General features: G+C 32.8%; 1 pseudogene across 1 annotated transcript; it reads right to left on the bottom strand.

Moving 5' to 3' along the window:
* Positions 1 to 10462: 10462 nt before the first annotated feature.
* LOC308655494 (ubiquitin-conjugating enzyme E2 K-like) lies at positions 10463 to 18949 on the bottom strand (annotated as a pseudogene). Its single transcript has 2 exons — positions 18939 to 18949; positions 10463 to 11008 (listed from the first exon to the last, which is right to left on the bottom strand). The product of its transcript is annotated as a ubiquitin-conjugating enzyme E2 K-like (transcript).
* Between the last annotated feature and the right edge of the window lie 203 nt (positions 18950 to 19152).

The following is a 19152-nucleotide window of genomic DNA, read 5'->3' as shown; positions in this document are numbered from 1 at the left end:
TTACTGAATTTATTTCTGAAAGCATCCTTTGCTGGATTCTTCCTTTTTGGTGTTATTTTATTCTCTTTATTTGAGGTATTAAACAAAATAATTTTCTGTTAGTGCTAATTGTCTTCAGAATTTGCAATTTCCTTTTAGTTTGAGACTATAACTATGGCAGCAAATTTGCAGGCGATCACAGGAAGTGAACTTTGTAGTGGGGAGAATACAAGGGGTTGGGAACCACCTATCATAAATTCAAGGATCCCTAAAATTACATGGGAAGATACAGAATTTATATTTACAGTTGTCTAATATTCACAATCAACAGTTAACTATGAGATTAATATATTTTGATGAAGTTTTAAAAGTTTTATATTTTGATGAATAATTTTGTTACTTATATAGAATTTAATAAAATATGACCATTTCAGCTGTCTTTAGGAAACTAGGCAATTCACATCTATTTTTATTATTAAGATCATCATCATTGTTCCATTTTTAATTAGACATATAAATGATATAAAATAGTAGATGCAATGAGAGATAATTAAGATAAGGCACATCTGTTTATTTAGTTTTTCCTATAATGATAACATATTATAGAATGATACATTCATGCTCCCATATATTTGGTCATTTTAAAAAAAATGGCTTTAAACTACAATGATTTTAGGTCCATTGTTTAGGGGATATATCTATACATTTCTATACAAATAACAAAAGGAAAGACTTTCATTATTGATCTTGTGTTAGGAACTTGACAGAGCTTTGTTTATATTTTGTCATCTATTACCACAGCTCTATAAAGTATTAACAGTATTATTTCCATTTTCACATGAGAAAATTAAGATTTAGTGAAGCAAGAAATGACCCAAAATCACACATGTAGTTCAGTGGAGAAGCAGGATCTCACACTTGTTTCATACAAGGGCAAAGCATACATTCCTACTGACAACATTTGCAAGTCAATAGATAAGCTCAAATTAATGGCAGGGTATTTTAAGGATTTTTAAAAAGTTGAATTTATACTAATTTTATTAAATTATGCACATAATTATGCAGATAGTTCAAAGCATAACTTAAGTTATCAAATGTACATAACAAATTATAGTTCAAAGATAACTTATGCTATCTATCTATATATCTATATACACATATAAGTAAACACACCCTGAAAAGGTATTATCTTATTCATTCATTTATTATTTTATTTATTCATTTTTAAAACAGTGATTTAGAAATGACAGAGCTCTTACTATTTGAAATTGGAATAAATATGTTGATTAATCAATCTTGTTAATTTTTGTGCAATTATGTAATCTTAATACCATTAGCTTTAAGGAAAAATACACAACTAGGGAATGATGATTTAGTGAAGATTGTACAAATGAAAAATGAGATTCTGTTTCAGTCATCTGAGCTGAAAGAATTACCAGAATTATAATGATACCTGCAACATTTGCATATGATTTGAATCATTTTTTGTTCTGGTATATAAAGCAAGGAAACTAATGTGATATTGTAGGGGAAAATCCACATAACAAGCCTAAAGGGCTTCTATTATATGTCTTGGATTTCATTTCTGTGTAGCAATGAGGTGTGAAAATTGTTCTTCAGTTGTTTTAAGTATCAGTAAACTGCATCACACCACTTTTCTTTAGGACTTAATGGAAATGGGTGAAATTCACTTTATACTTAATTCCTGCATTTAAATGAAAAAGGTAATATCCAAAATGGTGGTGTACTTTCTGTTCAAGTGAGCTTTTCCAGTGAATGATTCATTAGCACTTTCAAGTCTAGTTAACAATAAGTTCTGTTTTGTAATACCTTTTATACACTGATGAGCTTTCCAAGTCACTACATCTTTGCACAAATTATATTCAATGAAAATTAAATTAGCACATGAAACATTTTTATTTGAGTTGAAGCTAGCAAGATACTTATGCAGTGATGAAATTTTAAAGCTCCAGTTTAAGGACAATGTTAAATTTCTACAAAACAAGGATTTAAAAAAATACAATATATATATATATATTCTTTTTTCTTTTTGAAACAGTGTCTTATTGTGTTGCCCAGGCTAGTTTTGAAAGCCTGAGGTCAAACTATCCTCTTGCCTCCCCCTTCTGAGCAGCTTGAGCTACAGGCAAATGTCATCATGCCCCACACAAATGCAATATATAGTAATTACTAAATATAAAGTTTTCTCTAATGTCTAGATCTGTAGATTTTGAGGCTGTTTAACTTGTGAAGTTGTTTGACTCAGTTCAAAAGACATTAGTTTAATATATATTTTCTTGTTTATTGAGTGCTTAGTCCAAAGGAAATTAGAATTTCAATCTTCTAACAATTTAGCTTTCTTTTACATCTGAAGTTAGATTGCTTTCTCACCCTTCTGCTGTATTGGTCAATGCATTTAATCAGACCTTAAGATTCTGAGCAATAGCTGTTCTTCAGCACATTTTTTTTTTTCAAAAGCAATTCAAAGATGACAGTGTTTGGCAATATCACTGGACTTTCCAGAAAAACATTTCTGGCAATTATTCACATGATAACATTTTTGAGATCATAGTTAAGCCAGGTGCTACTTACTGTTTATGTCTGAGATACCCAAGGAAGATTAAATTCTAACCAAAAAATAGTGAAATACTTATTGCTAAAAATAATGATATTAATAACTGCATTCCTTTCTTGCCCTTTCTATTTTTCATCATCTGCCTAAAGTGAAATATTATGTATTATCTAGCATGATGCTCATCTGGACATATTTAGTACATAGATTTGCCACAGGCTGAAGAGGGCCTTTTCTAGTAATCTGAACTTGAGAAGATAATCAGTAATGTTAATAGGCATCATAGTGAATAACTAGAAAGCTTACCAAAGTTCTGGAATTATGGCCTTTGTCCTTCCATGGCTTTAAAGCTTCTTGTGATTAGTTCTAAATTAGAACTGCTTTGTTTGAGAGAATGTTTTCCTTTTCAAAGAAGTGGGCTTCCTCAAGTGTCAAGGAAATGAAGTCTTTGTTAGAGGAACAAAATTCTTTTCTCTCCAGGATGTTGCAGTCACCTTATAATCTTAAATTTCATGAAATATTATTAATTGTTCTTTGAACCATGTGGAGTGTCACCTCTAAAAAAATCTAAGGACAGTAACAACAAATATGTTTGAACCATCCTGGATGAAAGAAATCCATGATTTATGAAATGATGTACTGGTTAAACAAAAAGTCTATAAATCAAGTCCAGTAAATAGGGGGCATTATTCTAGAGACGACTGTTTGTGGGTAGAAATGTGAAACAGCAATAAAAAAAATTAACGTTTTTGAGTTGCTCCAGGGGCAATTTTTCTTTAATTTAGAATCAGAAATATTACATTTTAAAGTGTTAAAAGCTATTTTGCACAAATATTCTCAGATATAAATATCAACTCTCATCTTTGCCAAAATACATATTTATTGCAAACTCATTGTCCTTTTAGGAATCAGTCATAATAAAAATGCATTGCTCCTGTGGTTTATCAGGAAGAGAAAGAAAACCCTGAACAGTCTCCTTAATATCCAAAACACAAGCATTGTTTAAGCCAATAAACAGAAATAATGGGGGAATAATAAAATGTTAATATGCATTCTACAGATTAGGTAAAGCAAGCTCTTTCTAAGACTTTCCATTTCTACATTTTCTTTTCTATCACAATTATAATATTTAGTCATCCTCTTTTTCCAGTCACCACAGTCACTTAAATATTTTGCTTTTATTCACTGTACTTATGATTAATATCCTTTCCATGTGCTATTTCAACCTCACATAGATGATAGATTTAATATTAATTATCACCCATCTATCCATGGGTGATAATGAAAGTTCATAACTTGTTGTTATATGTGGTTTTGCTGAAATCCCAGTTTGAATCATGTATTCTACAAATTGGTGTGATTGGGCAGGTCAAGGGATTAGTGTTGTTACCTAATGGAGTCCTTAGTAACTGAATCTCATGCAGGTTTGGGGTTATTTTCCCCTATTAAAAAAATCTTCTAAAATTCATGTACTTAAAGAGAAATTTTTTTTAAATTAAACGGGTTATAAAATGGTAACTGATATTTAGTTAATATTATAAAATATATACATATAAAAAATTGAATCAAACTCTCATAAAACACTACATTCTACGGCTATTAGAATTTTCCACGATATACTACTTAGTTTAGTGACTTGATCTTTGTAAGAGTAGAAACTTTTTCTTCTATTAGGAACATGACTATATCTTCAATTTAGAACTTCTCCCTTCACAGACATATGATAAACAAATCATACCTGTGTACTCTGGGTTGTCTCCAAAAGAATCTGTGGAAGATCCTTTACTGTGATTCTGAGAAACCAGCTCATCAATCACTTGCTTTCACATCTCTGTTCCTTTCTTTTTCCTGAAAAAAGTTACTTTTCAATACATTTATTTTAATATTTAATTAATTTGTCTCATCATAAAATTATGTTTTCGCTTAAATTGATTCTAAACATATTTTAAGCTGCATTAAGTGAAACCAAGGAATTACTTGACATAAAAATGGATCAGGTACATAAAATGAGTCATTGCTTCTGGAAAATAAATTATTTTTCCTCTTGCTTTCATATAGTGACAATAAAAGTTTACCAGAAGATTTTGATGATGTAGTAAAGAGAGGTTTCTACCTGAGGACTTTCGTAAAGCATATCCCATTTTCATCCCTTCACAGATGAGTAAATTCAATAGTTATGGGGGGAAGTAAAAACAAATAAAACTAACAATGACAGTGGTTGAATACATACACATAACATTTTCCATGGTTTTGGTAAAATTAGAGGTTTATGTTACTTGTGTAGTTTTCTATATGGATATAAAATGTATGAACCATTATTATCAGTTTATTTTTTTCCAAAAATTAGCAAAATTTCTTAATACAAGTGATAAATTCAATGCTGAGTGTCAGTGAAAATTAAATAGATATAATTGTCTTTATATGCAAACTGACTCAAAATAGGAGTACTAAAACATTTATGAGGTCTATTTTCTAAAGATTGTTACACAATAACCACAAACATTCTACAGATGAGAAAACCACAGGAATATACTAAAGAAAACAAATACTCAAACTACAGAAAGGTACTGTAGACACATGTAAATATTATTTTTGTCACAAAAGAAAGAGCAGGGAAGATCCCATGAAAACAGAAGTGAGATCAATGGAGTAGAGGAAGGGTTTTTAGAGGGAGGGAGGAAGGACAGGAAACGAGAGGAACAGTAGAATAAATCTGACCAAACTTTTCTGTGAATATATCAGACTAAATTTCACCTTTATGTATTTCCCCAATGTACTAATTGAAAAAAATGAATGAATTAAAAAAATATCAGTAGAGACAGGGACATGGAGAGAAAGGAAGGAAGGGAGAGTGGAAGTACTAGGGACTGAATTGGATTAAACTATGTTACATGCTTGTATAATTATGTTAAAATGAAGACTGGTATTATGTATACACATAATGAACTAATTTGAAAGGAAAGATTTTTGGAGCATTTTTGGTTGTGAATCTTTTTTTGTTCAACATAAAATTTTGCTTTTAAAGTCAACATGCTACTATAGGCAGAATTAATATTGTCAAATGGCCATACTACCAAAAGCACTACAGATTTAATGCCACTCGTACTAAAATTCCAATGATGTTATTCATGGAAATAGAAACAGCAGTCATTAAACTCATTTGGAAAACTGAGAGGTCCAGAATAGTCAAAATAATCCTTAGTGCAAAAGTGAAGCAAGAGGCAACATAATACCAGACCTTAAATTATACTACAGAGCTATAATAACAAAAATGTCATGCTGTTGGCACCAAAACAGGCACGTAGACACATGGTACAGAACAGAAGACACAGAGACAAACCCACACAAATACAGTTACCTCATACTAGACAAAGGCACTATAAACATAAATTGGAGAAAAGATAGCCTATTCAATAAATGGTGCTGTGAAAACTGGAAATCCACATGTAGCAAAATAAAATTAAACCTCTATCTCTCATCCTGTACAAAAATCAGCTCAAAGTGCATCAAGGACCTAAGCAGTAGACCAAGACCCTGTGCCTAATATAAGAAAAAGTAGGCACAACACTCCATCTTGTTTGGCCTGGAAATGGAATTCCTTGGGACTCCTAAAGCACAAAACCTCAAAAAACTTAACATCAAAAAAGCAAATAACCCAATTAAAAAATGGGCAAAGGAATTGAATAGACACTTCAAAGAAGAAGAAATACAAATGGTCAACAAATAATAATAATAATAAAATGTTGAACATCTCTAGCAATTAGAGAAGTGCAAATTAAAACTACACTGAAATTTCATATAATTCCAGTCAGAATGTCAATTATCAAGAATAAAAGTAACAATAAATGTTGGCAAGGATGTGAGGGGAAAGGTACACTTGTACACTGCTGGTAGGACTGCAAATTGGTACAACCACTCTGGAAAGCAGTATGGAGATTTCTGAGAAAACTTGGAATGGAACCACCACTTGACCCAGTTATCCCACTCCTCAGTTTATACTCAAAGGACATAAAATCAGTATAGGATAGTGATGCAGGCACATCAATGTTTATAGGAGCTCAATTCACAATACCTAAGCTATGGAACCAACCTAGGTGCCCTTAACAGATGAATGAATAAAGAAAATATGGTATATATACACACAATGGAATATTATTCATTCATAAATAAGAATGAAATTATGGCATTTGCAGGTAAATGGATGGAACTGAAGAATATCATGCTAAGTGAAATAAGCCAATCCCAAGAAACGAAGGCTGAATGTTTTGATATGCAGATACTAATATACAATAACGAGGCTGTAGGGAAGAATAGACGTTCATTGGATTAGACAAAAGGGAATGAAGGAAAGTAATGAGGGATGGCAATAGGAAAGATAATAGAGTGAATTGGACATAACTTTCCTAAGTTCATATATGACTACATGGCCAGTATAACTCCATATCATGTAAAACCAGAAGAATGAAAAGTTAAAACTCCATGTATATGTAATATAGCAAAATACACTCTACTGTTATGTATTGCCGCAGTCTGGCTGGGCACAATTCAGGAGTCACTTGTCAAAAGAAATGAACTTTATTTTTAGAACCACACACGCCAAACCACACAGCTCCTCAGGAAAAACCTTCAGAGCCCAACTGCCACCACAGGCTTCCCACAAGCCTCTCAACCTCCCCCACTCCTCCTGCTCTTGAGGCTGATTGGCTGGGTTGCAAGGACAGAGTCAAAAAAAGTCCCCCAATGAGCAGCTCCCTGGTCTGAAAGGGCGAGGAAACAGCCCAGTGAGCATCACAGCAGAGGAGCCAATCAGTTGGCAGCTAGAAGTTTGCTGGAGTCGCTGTGAGCCAATCATCAGCTGGCAGCTGGAAGTTTGCTGGCAGCTGGAAGTTTGCTGGGGCCCATTCGGCTGTGGCTCTCAACAATGTATATCTAAAAAGAACAAAGAAAAATCCTTTCATGATAAAAATAATCAACATGCCAAGAGGAAAGCAATAAATATATTCAAATATTGCCTATTCAATCTTCTCCTCTAACCTTCCTCCTCAATATATCTCCCAAAAAGGCCCGGTTTGTGGCTCAGTGATAGAGCACTTGCCCTGCATGTGTGAGTCATCAGATTTAATTCTCAGCACTGCATTAAATACATAAAATAAAGGTCCATTGACAACTAAAAAACTAAAAAATAAAAAAAAAAGATGTCCCCCAAAGACCTCCTCAGAACCTTCAGGGCTAGAATTCAATTTCCCTCTCCTCCGCAGGTACATACTTGAAAACATAATTGGTCACACCTACATTCTCTTAAAAATTTATTGATCCAAATCTGTACCAAGGTGAATTTCATTGTAAATATGTCCCAAAATATGGGTACTTGAGTAAAATTTCTGATGGAGGAAAGAGAAACTTGCAAGAAAGGGAAACATCATTACTTAAATAGTTAGAAATGAAAGTGGGCAGGTTTTACAGACCCCAGTTCTAATGAGATAACAGTGCCAAACAATGATGAGGATCATGAGGCTTGGGTTCATTCCCCAGCACCAAATTAAAAAAAGAAAAGAAAAAGAAAGTAAAAAGAATTTCTGATGCAATCAGATAATGGAAATCCTTGCAGGTCCCACAGAATATTTTAGAGTTGGTGTCAGGAAATACAGAAACATTGGAAGTTTTTGCATAGTATGATGAAAGATGAATTTTACTGTAATTTCTAAAGATGCTGGTATGTAATTTGTATGTGCTGATGGATGTGAAAAACTAGCCTTCAAATAGTCAGCCAAATAGCATTAAAAATTATCTTCTGTCTGGCTTTTGTATTTTTATGGGCTTCTCAGTGCATTGTAGATGACATTTGTTTGTTCTACCTGTGTCTATTCAAACCTGCTCTGAAGTAAGGTACCTAGCCCAGTAATGGCATTGGGCAGTAGGCTGTTCGCTTTCACACTTTTTGAATAATCTTTTTATCAATGGTACATATTCACTGCATTTCTCTTGTGGCAGTCACCTGACATTCTTTTTATATTTTGTTTTTCTCCCCAGTGATTCCATAACTTCTATCCCTTACATTTTGAACACTGACAACTGTTCATACTCTTCACTGAGAGAAGGAATATTTGAACCTTTTTAATAGTAGCTATCATATATACCTAACAAACCAAACAGAAAACAGACTTATTGTTTCATAGCCCAGTTGCTATAGGGACATATTATTTAAGGAACAAAGAAGAAATTCCAGCTTGTATGGTGTCAGCTCCCTCCCTGAAATTGTCTTCTTTCGTGGGAAATAGAAACTAACTGCTAGAGAAATATCAGTTTGAGGCTTAAGCAGGGACTTTAACTCAGAGAAGAAGTCATAACTGCTAAAAAGAATACAGGTTTTGTGGTGTTCTTCATCATATTGAGCATAACATTTAACAATAGTTTTTTTCAGAAATGGAAAAATTCTGGTTTCTTCTCTAATTAAAAATGATGAGTTCTTAAAGGCCTCTTCTCATGATGTAGTTCATATATATATATATATATATATATATATATATATATATATATATAATTATTTTAATTCAGTCTGATTTCATTACATTTTTGTTATATTGCATTGGTCCTGAAAATTGAATAAGACTTGTATTTCTATGTGTAGAACTGCCTGCATAAATCTACTTCAACCTTCATAAAATGGTCAAATTACGTGTTTGAGTTTGCAAAATTAATAATTTTCAAAATTTGAACTTAGAATGAAATATAATTTTAATATGAATAGAAAGTCTGACTATGTACAAGATAAGGTAATGTTTTCAACTCCCATATTATCAGAAACTTCATAAAGAAATCCAGATTTATAACACATTTCTATTTCTATGTGTATTAGAAGTATATACAATAAAACACCAACACACCTTTTATGTGTTAATATGGGGATGAGCAAGCAAAAGTGACTTTTAAAGTATCTGATAAAACAATCTCTATGAAGCCCAAGATTAGTCTTAAAAATTACCAGAAATAGTTCATTACATCTAAGTTCTCAAAAAAATTCTTTTTTCATTAGTTTAAAAATGAATGTCAAATTCACTGAAAAACTAAGTTGGGTTCTTTCATTAAATCTGGAAATAATGGCAACGTCAAGCATTTACTGGTTTTGCAGAAGAAAACTGCCAGCTCCATTTTTATATTCTTACTTACAAGAGTGTTTGAAAAACTGTGACAAAATATTTCAAATTTATGACCTAAAATTGGAGGAAGGGACACTGTCCCCAAGCACATTTTCCCACCAAGTACAGAGAAATTTAGCATCAGAATATTATCTGTATGTGGTAAGAGAGGGAAAATAGATATAGTGTCCCCAGTCTGTCAACAGGAACATAACAGCTCTGAATAAGTCACCATCTCCAATTCTGGATAAATCTAATATTTAAGAATTTCTAAGGGTGGTCTTTTCAGTTACCCATCCTAAGAAGTCAAGTACAAGAATGTAAGTCAAGTACAAGCATGCAAGGAAGTTCAGAGGCACAGGGGATCCGTGTTAAAAACAGTGAAGGTAGCTGTGGTGCAACACCAACAATTCAATGGTCCTGACATAATCAAAATATTGTCTTGATTATTCAACAAAATCCTAAAGCAAACTCTTGCTACTCTCGTTACACTGCTAAACACTATAGTAGCATGCTTTTTCCATGGTTTTAGCTTAGCTCAAAAATCTTTACACTATTAACTATGAAAAAAAAAAAAGTATTTCCCTTTTTAAATTTACACAGAGCTTTATTTACAGAGCAGGGATTTTTTTTTTTTCAGTCTCAGTGGTGCCAAGGTGACATCATTAGACAAGAGTGCCAGTTTAAAAGAGATCTATACAGAATCCTAAAAGTAACAGATGTTGGTTCTCTTCAAGAAGAGGCAAGTTTGCCTGTCAGCAGCTCTCTCCAGGCCTCAGTTACTCAGAAGCAATTCGATTAGTCACTACACCCCATGATTTTAAAGACAAGGCCACTATTACTGCATTCCTGTAGAAGCCCACGGCACATAGGTTTTCTATTGTTTTGGTGTATTCTGGACTAGAAACTGTTCTCCAGCATGTATGTGTGCCCAAAGTCGAGCTGTTTGTTTGAGCATTTCAGGATTTTGTTTGTACTGATTTGCTACTACTGCATCTTGTGGATCATCCGGTTCTACAGCTGCCAATAATGCTTGCATAGAATCACTGCTGCTGCCCATTGATCTTTCAGGATATTCAAACAGCCCGTGTGATGGAACTAATATTAGGATGCCATAGTTTACATAAACCAGGACCTTAGGGGGATTGCATGGGTATGTTTCTAGTATTTTTAACTCTAGTTGATTTCTTCCTTCTTCATATGATATGTCTGGAGGTCCTGCTATTTCTTCTCTTCTGTAAAATTCTCATCTACAAGATCAACTTTAATTTGATTTCCTCCTCGGCCTCTTCCCCCACCACTAGGATCACTGCCTCGGCCTCTGCCCAGATTCAGACCCCAGCACAGGAAAAAAATGCTCCCACTGTCACCCCTTCTGCTGAGCTCTCCTCAGTGTGCAATCATCTCCGTGCCTGGAAACGAAAATCTGCTTTGGAATTTTTTAAAGCATTAACTAAACTAGGTCTTATTTACAATATCAAGATCCACTTAATTTAAACTCCCAAATACTTCTTGGAATTTTGGATTGACTCCCATTGCTTATAAACCAATTTTCTAGTTTGAACAGAGTGTAACAACTTCTTCAATGCAAAATATATTGTCAGAATATTTATTGATTGCTATGCTACAAATTCTAAATACCAACATTTAAAGTGAAGTGATACATGAGAATAAAAGTCTCAAAAGGTATACTTTTTAAACTTTTTTTTTTCTATTGAAGAACTCTCTTAGATGTAAAATATAAGATACATATTTTTAACTTCTGAATGGAACACAGTGAGCTTGAAAATTCAACAATTTTGTATCATTTTTAATGCAATGATTAAAAAAGGAAAGAAAAAAACAAAACAACAACAACAACAACAACAAAAATGTTCTTAGTGGGTAACAGGTTTATTTCCCCAAACACTTTTTCTGTGAGCCTCTTAGACATGCAGAGAAGTTCTGTCTCCTCCTCCTTCTCCTCCTCCTCCTCTTCCTCCTCCTCCTCCTCCTCCTCCTCCTCCTCCTCCTCTTCCTCCTCCTCCTCCTCCTCCTCCTCCTCCTCCTCCTCCTCCTCCTCCTTCTAGTTGTAAATGGACACAACACCTTTAAATTGTTTATTTATCTCTATGTGGTGCTGAGGATATCGAACCCAGTGCCTCACAGGAATGAGGCAAGCGCTCTACTCTAGAGCCACAACAACACCCACTATGTCTCCCCTTTTCTACTGTGTCAACCATGAAAAATGGAGGAACTTGCCAGTGATGGCTTTCCTGATAGGAAAACAATGCCTCATGGCAGTCAGAACGTTGTCTTTCGCAGACACACAAACTTCTGTTGCATGTGGACATCCTTACTTCTTTAAGGCTGAGTAATATTCCATTGTGTATATTTACCACATTTTCTTTATCCATTCATCTGTTGAAGGGCACCTAGGTTGATTCCATAGTCATAGTTTCACTATTGTGAGCTGAGCTGCTGTAAACATTGATGTGAATTCCACATTGTAATATGCTGATTTTAAGTCCTTTGACTATAAACTGAGGAGCAGGATACTTGGGTCAAATGTTGGGTCCATTCCATGGATGGAACTGGTGAATATGATGCTAAGTGAAATAAGTCAGTCCCCCAAAACCAAAGACCAAATGTTTTCTCTGATATGCAGATGATAATTCACAGTAAGGGGTGGGTGTGCAACTAGGGAAGAATAGTTACTTTAGATTAGGTAGAAGGGGGTGAAGGGAGAGGAGGGGGTATGGGAGTACCAAGAATAGTAGAACAAATCAGATATTATTACCCTATGTACATATTTGACTATACCACCTGTGGCATTCTACATCATGTACAACCAGAAGAATAAAATATTATACTCCATTTATATATGATGTATCCAAGAACATTCTACTGTCATGTATAACTAATGAGAATACATTTTAAAAAAAGATCCTTACTTTTGAATGATAATTAGAGGATATAATGTATCTAAAGAACTTAGTATGGATCCCTGAAAGTGCATTTAAACAATGTTAGATAATTTTTAATTATAATTTTTTATGACAGTTAGTAGCCTTTTATACTTTGAAGGATTTTGTTCCATCTGCAGGTCTGGTTTCTGAATCAAAATAAATTACTTAATTTCCCAAATTACACTAGGTCTCAAAATCAATATAAGACTAGTTCACAGCAAATTCTGATTTTCTTTTACATCTCACATAAATACACAGTTTTTAAAGCCTAAGTAGGCTAATATCTTTTATTATTTCCCCAGACTCACATTACTCCTTTACAAGGATGTACCATATTTATATTGCAATGTTGCGTTCTCCAAGGCAAATGATCACATATCTTCAGGGTGAAATATTCCATTTTTGAGAGGTAAGGGTCAGAGTGACCAGATGATGAAAGTGTACTGAACCCCAGGAAGCTGCCCAGGGTGAGAAAGTGGCCTTTCAGCTATGGCTCATGCACAGCTCTCCTTGGTTTTTCTGTTTAAGTAGAAAGGGGTCAAATATAATATTGTCTACAAGCAATTCTTTTATTGCCAGTTTTTATAAATGCAATTGATGTTCATTTTATATTATAATAAACATTTTTTCACTTTTATATGTACTTTAGTGATAGTGTTCCAAATAAAATTAGATTTTATTCATTTTTATTATTTTATTTATTTTTGTGTTGATAATCTCTGAAAAAAATAGGTATTTTTGTGGTCCCTTTCATTTTAAGTTTGATTATAATGAGATCTAAAACAATACATGTTTGTAAAGAACTGATCATCATAGTGGATTACAACAAGGAACAAATTTACAAAACCAAGTTATATTTCATCAGTACAAAACTGGATTATTTGATAAACTTGTAAAGAAAATTTTCATCAAGTTTTCCAAATTTGTCCTTAACTTAAAAAATCCTTGAAAAAATCTAAATTTACAAATAAAAGATGAATGGATATTTCTCACAAATAAACAGAAAAAGTAAAAGGTTTGGGAGTATGACTTGGGCATGGGGATTTATAAATATTTTAAGGATTAAAGTGGAATTTTGAAGTCTATGATGAGAGCTCGATATTAAACTGCAGAAAATATTAAATTCTAGATCAAGGAATTGCACTATTTTGTTTCAATAGTAGTAGATTTAATTGTAGTGGGAAAAAGTTTAAATTATAGTGTTTCCTCTGCTCCAACAACACACACACATTATACAATATTTAGGATAAAAATTAGGTAAACAACAGCAGTAACAACAAAAACTCTAAAACAAAAGAATGAATTTCCTTTCATTTAGATCTCTAAGGTCACTTATTTATTATCATCTTCTTCAGGGCTCTATTCAAATTTTATTTTATCAAAGAGGACCTTGACCACTCTATTTAACACAATAGTGTCCACTTATGTCATACTGCTTAACCAATAACTTGCTTTACTTTTATTCATTTTAGTTATTACTAACAATATTTCTGCATTTGTAAAATTGGTTTGTTTCTTCTTATGTTTATTGAGAAATCCAGGAGGATGGAGTCTTTTTATCACTCTCGTGTAGTCAAGGCTGATAAAGAGTATGGTAAGTAGGAGTTTGATAAATATTGTTGCATATGTGAAAATTGGATCATACTGTTCTTGTTGTTTAATTTTCTTGTCTATTACATATTTAGATTATTAGAACAATGTTATTCTAGGGTCTGCTTCTTTAGTGATGAAAGCTAAAGTCTAAACTTCTAACTGCTTAGAAACCCATCTATTTTTTATCATTATATAATTCTCTAAAGCAGCACTTAAAATAGTTATAAAGTATTCCATTGAATAAATGCAATGCAATTTATCTACCAAACATCTTCTTTTATATGTTGTGGTAGCTTTAAACTGCAGACATTTATAAACAACATTATGATGAATGAATTTGCAGCTAATACTATGTCTTTGTTGTAATCATTTCCTCAGGATAAATTCTGAAGTCAACATGAAAAATGTTATTGATCAAATAGAGAGATCCTAAGGGCAACCTTGCCAGTTCAAATGAGACTTTAAGATACATTGTGTTTGAAGAAAAGACAGGAAACATTCTAAATCAGCAGTTTTTTTCCCTCTTGCTTTTTTTTTCTTCGTCAAAGATGATCACTGCCTAAATTCCACTGTTACTTATAGTCAGCTATTATTTATACATGGATTCTGCATTCAATTGTTGCTACACAAATTCCCTTTTTTATTAATATTCACTGTTATTCAGAGTCTCATAATCAATCTTTTGGTTTACTTTAGTTTGTCAACATATGTGTGGAGATAAAAATAATAACATACAATTAAGGACAAAAATATATTAATCCATATTTAATATGAGAGCTATTCAATACCATCCTTGCAAACTCATTCACAACTAGCAAATATCAAAAAATTATAATACACACACACACACACACACACACATTGCATAGTGTATTCTCTTTTCTTATTGAATTTATAGGCCATACCTCCTCGTTAAGGGCTTTTAGAATTATAATTAGTTATTTATTACAACTGTCCTAACGATCATATTTATTTAGCGTTAACTTGTTTTCAGAGAAACAGCATTATGTGCATGATGGGAAAAGACTGAAGACAGGAAGGGTAAATACTAGAAATGCATTTGGGAATAAATTTCCTAAATGTAAGGTAATTTAGTAGTATGGATTTGTCATTATTCATTTATATTTGTGCATTTCAACCTCTCTGTTATGAACTATAAAGATGATAGGCTTTGGGACTCCTCCATTTGTGTTTGTGATGTTGAAAGTTGGTCTAGTCCATCACAGTTCACTTGGTACTAAGGAAATGACAAATGGCTAGATTTTGTTCATATGATATTTCCTCATCCTACATCCATACCAGAAGTGATATTATAATACTCTCCTCCTGAACACAGACCCACAGTCAGTTACTCTTTATAACTCTTACATGTTTACCAGAATTGATACATGACCTGAAACTTATTATTCACTTTTTCTCCGGTTAAAAGTTATTCAATGATCTTGAGTAGATGAAAGTTAAATTGTTTGATTTACTTTCCATTATCAACAGCGTCTATCCAAGATGAGTCATTTGTGTTGAGATCTGATCAAATAGTGTTAATTGAGAGGAAGGAATTTTATACCAGTTAAAATATTATGAAATTATTATAGACTCTTTATGGCTTATGGGAAATAGTTCCATATTTAAGATAATGTTATGGAGAAAATTGTAACCCTTTGGGACGGACATGGACCTTATATGTCATCTAGTCTAATCTCTTTAGTCTTCATAAGGAGGAGCAGAGATTTAGAGAGGTTCAAAGACTTTCTCAATGGTCTGCATCTAATGAGTGGCAGAGGCAAGATGACCAGTGTAGTGCTTCTCTTATGACCTTATATGATTCATGACAGTACCAAGCAGGGGTCAACAACTCTGGTCTGCATTTCACAATTGTGCAATTCTTATATTTGAATAGCACTCTCAGGCTGTGACAAAAATTTTGACTAAAGACTTGGATTCAACCTACTTTGGGAACAAATTGGGAACAAATTTTGTTCATATGATATTTCCTCATCCTACATCTACACCTAGAAATATGAGTTCTGTTCAGAAATCTAAAAGTATCCGACAGGAATGTGATGAGTGCTGAGACTTTTAACTTTTAGTTCTCAGAAAGAAATGTCAGCCTATTCTTTTAAAATCTGCTTCACATCTGAAGTGGCTAAAGTTTAGTTGAGTACTTATTAGCTTAATTCATGTTTATTTTCAAGGCATTCATTTTCCTTTTTGTTTTTCTTTTTCACAACAGTCCCTAATTGTAGTGCTTACCCTTTTATGGTTTTGTGCATTTGACAGATCTTAGAATATTTCCTAGAACTCAATAAGTGTTTCAGAAGCTTTATAATGATTTAAAAACGATGTGTCAGTGTGTAATTAACACTAGTCAAATATGTCTTAGTCTAAGGAACTGCAATTTAAGAGAGCAGAATGTAAGAAGTGAGGGGGAAAGGGCATTTTTACATCACAGCATGTATTTTCCTCCCTTAAAATGTGTCCCCACACTGCAATCAACTATTTCATCACAAAGTATTGACATGCTTAGTAGAAAAATAAATTGTAAATATCTGAAAATTATTCAAAGGTAAAACAAAGCAAAAATCAACAAAAATATAAAAGACAAGTGACCATTCAGCTTTTCCTTTCAAACTATGTACAAAGTGCGAATTTTAAATCAGGATACAAAACTAACATAGCTTTAAATTCTAAATGCAGAACTTTAAAATACGCCCCCAGTCAGTCTAAGCCCTCCATCTCCATTGCTATCACTTGACTGTTCACCTTTCTTGACACAATAATGCTTTAACTGATCTTGTTTTTTCCAAATTCATTTCAAACCCATCTTCGTCCACTTTTCTCTTCACATCCAGATTTACTTTTGACTCTTTCACTTAAAACTATCCCATTCTTGGTTTCCTGAGAATAAAATTCAGAATCTATTATAGCTGTCTCACAAGACCCAATATCAAGCAGCCTCTATTTACTTCTTTCACTTGGTTTGTTGCCCCGTCAAAACACATATTGTAAATGGAAATCATCTTGTGTAATTTTGTTAATTGTTAATTATATATCTGTCCTTGCTAGAATTAAAGTCCATGATGCAGGTATCTGTGTGCCTTCTTTTCTACTGTTTCCCTGGGATCCATATCAGTGCTTAGTATATATTCAATACACAAGTGTTTAAAAACTATGTAAGGGGTATTCATTATTTCCCAGTAATTGAATCTTATACTTTTGCTCTATGAAGCAAATCTACATAGAACTGATAAAGCACTTAGTTTTAAAATGGTATTAAAACAATTATTTTAATATCACGCTATTAATAATTCTTCAAAATTGTTAAGTTAGATGAAGAGGATATAAACATGTAAATACTGTCAGGTGGTTCCTTTTTTATTTTCAACATGTACATATAATATATACCAACTATGTTTTGGAACTTGCATTCACAGGGAACATAAGTGGTAGAGAAAGGGCAGGCCAACCAGATGACTAGGTTGAAAGGGGGAAAAAATTAAATATTTGAAATTTCTCCCATTATTCTAGTAGTTTTTTTTTTTTTATTTTTGCTTTTAGGATGTTTTTCCTGATGTATACTTTGTTTTGTTGGTCAAAGATACTATGTGAGTCACTATGCAAAGTTAGGAGCAATTTGACTCAAGTTTTTCAAGAAATGGAAAGTTATACAAGTAGGTAATCTGAAATCATATAATGCTATCTTTGCACAAACTAAAACATTACTTTTCAAATGAAAATTATCCCAGTTTTCAAACAATGTTTCTTTTGTATACTGTATTAAAGATGCATAGTTTTATTTCAGCCTAAGATTACTAAATTGTTAGAACAAGGCCTTCTCTCACACAGACAACATTACATAATCAATTTTCTACTCTTTTATCTAATATTCCTAAGGACTGACTGTGCTACAACTAATAGTTGTATTAAAGCTTCTAACACTATCAAAGTTCTGCATACATCAATTCAACTAAATGTCATAGTAGGAGCAATATCTTATTGTTTTAAAGTAGAAAAATATACTATATTGATAAAAATATATCAATCAAATCAAGAAAATGGAGATAATACCTAGCAAGTGATGTAAATGCAATGAACATGATCTTTTAATTTTAAAAAAATTTTAAACTTTATTTATTTATTTTTATGTAGTGCTAAGGATTAATCCCAGTTCCTCACACATGCTAAGAAAGCGTTATACCACTGAGCTACAACTCCAGCCTGTGAACATGATCTTTTGCAAAGAAAACCCTATTGTTTTAAGGCTAAAAACATTTTTTGAATATTATTTCTAGAGAAATCAAGGAATTGTAGACTATGCAAATACTTGTCTAGGTGTTTCTGGAAAAGAGAATTTGAGGAGTGCTTTTTGTTTATTTTATTATTTATTGAATCAATTCAGTCTTAAATCATCTTAGCATTCCTTTCCTTTTCTGTCTTAGATCAGTAAGTGGCAAAAATTTCTTTGGGTATCTGCTGAGTACAAGAAACTGTGTTATAAAAAAGATGATTAGGACAATCAATTTTCTCTCATGATAAATTAGAGGTTATATTTAAACATGAAGTCAAAAGTTATATTGTACAAATTTTAAAAATTACAGAATGCTATGATAGGAGATAATAGTGGGTACTAATAATGAGGTCTCTTTAGATGGACAGAAAAATCTCTTAAGAATTTTAAACTTAAGTTGAAGCTGGCATAAGGATAGAAGTCACCCTGTCGACATCTCGGTAAAGATTTCTATGCAAGGAACCAACAGCTAAGTTCTTGTGATGGGAAAGCTTAGTACAGAATCAAGGAACTAAATGAGTCTATAACAATTTCATAATATTTTAACTGGTATAAAAAAATAAAATTTTACCCTAGGGTAACTAGACCATACTGCATTGAGTAGAAAGACTTTTGGATGAAATCATGTCGATTAGCAGA

This window comes from Spermophilus citellus (assembly GCF_964194105.1).
Source record: "Spermophilus citellus genome assembly, chromosome: 1".
Lineage (NCBI taxonomy): Eukaryota > Metazoa > Chordata > Mammalia > Rodentia > Sciuridae > Spermophilus > Spermophilus citellus.
Note: the sequence above shows the minus strand (reverse complement) of the source record. Positions and strands in the feature narration are given on the sequence as shown.